This window comes from Myotis davidii, unplaced genomic scaffold, assembly GCF_000327345.1.
Source record: "Myotis davidii unplaced genomic scaffold, ASM32734v1 scaffold425, whole genome shotgun sequence".
NCBI lineage: Eukaryota > Metazoa > Chordata > Mammalia > Chiroptera > Vespertilionidae > Myotis > Myotis davidii.
Window position 1 is genome coordinate 3,271,211 of NW_006296413.1, and position 1,005 is coordinate 3,272,215.

Sequence of the window (1,005 nt, forward strand, 5' to 3'; positions counted from 1 at the left end):
ATAGTCCAAGCCTAGGAGTCCAGAAACCCCGGGCCAAGTCCTGCCTCTGCTCCTGCCTCTACGGGCCTCCTCGGGGACCTGGTGTGAGCCCCTGCCTTTGCTTGGCCTGTGCTTCCCCATCTTATCTGTAAACTGGGCCTCAACACTCAGCCATCTGGAAGGGCCCTCGCACTCGGTGAAGATGGCCAGGGGAGACCAGAGGCGGGCCCTCTCCCTCTCCTGCCTCCGGGGCTGCTCCCCAGCCTGGCTGAGGCCCTGTGGGAGCCAAACTGAATTCTCACGAGGTCTTGCCCAACCACTTGCCCTCCCAGGCCCTGACAGGGCGGGAAAGGCCAGAAAGCTGAAAGCCGAGTCCGGGAGCGAGGCGGCAGGCACACCAGAGCCCTGAGAAAGCTCTGCGGGGCGTTAGAGCGTTTCAATCCTGCCTCAAGCTTCCAAGCAGCACCGAAAAGCCTTGGCATGGCAAATCCCCGTAGGACACCTGGCGGTGACGCTGCCACCAGCAGCATGGGAACAGGGTGCCAACCCGAGGCCCTGGGCGGCCTGTCATCAGCCCTATGACCGCAGCATCAATCTCTCTGGTGTTCATTTAATCTCATGCTGTTTTGCACCGTGATGTGCTGTGCAGGCTTGCAACCTAGGAGCAGGAAGCGCTACATAGCCTAGGTGTGTGGCGGACTAGGCCACCTGCGTTTGTGTAAGCACCCTAAGATGTTCCGACCATGACAGAAATCACCTAATGAAGTATTTCTTGGAACATATCCCCGTCGTTATGTGATACATGACTATGTATAATTTCTCTACAAAAACGAGATCATACTTATTCTGCTTAATAGTATGTTCTGCCCAGCCTTCCATGCCATACATGCAGAACCACCATCACTGAGTATTATAGTCTGACCAGCATAATGTACCAAACCCATCCCATACCGTCAAATATGCACATGGCCTCCGCCAGCTTCACTGCTACACGCGTGGCCACAGTGACAACCTTGTGAATGAGCT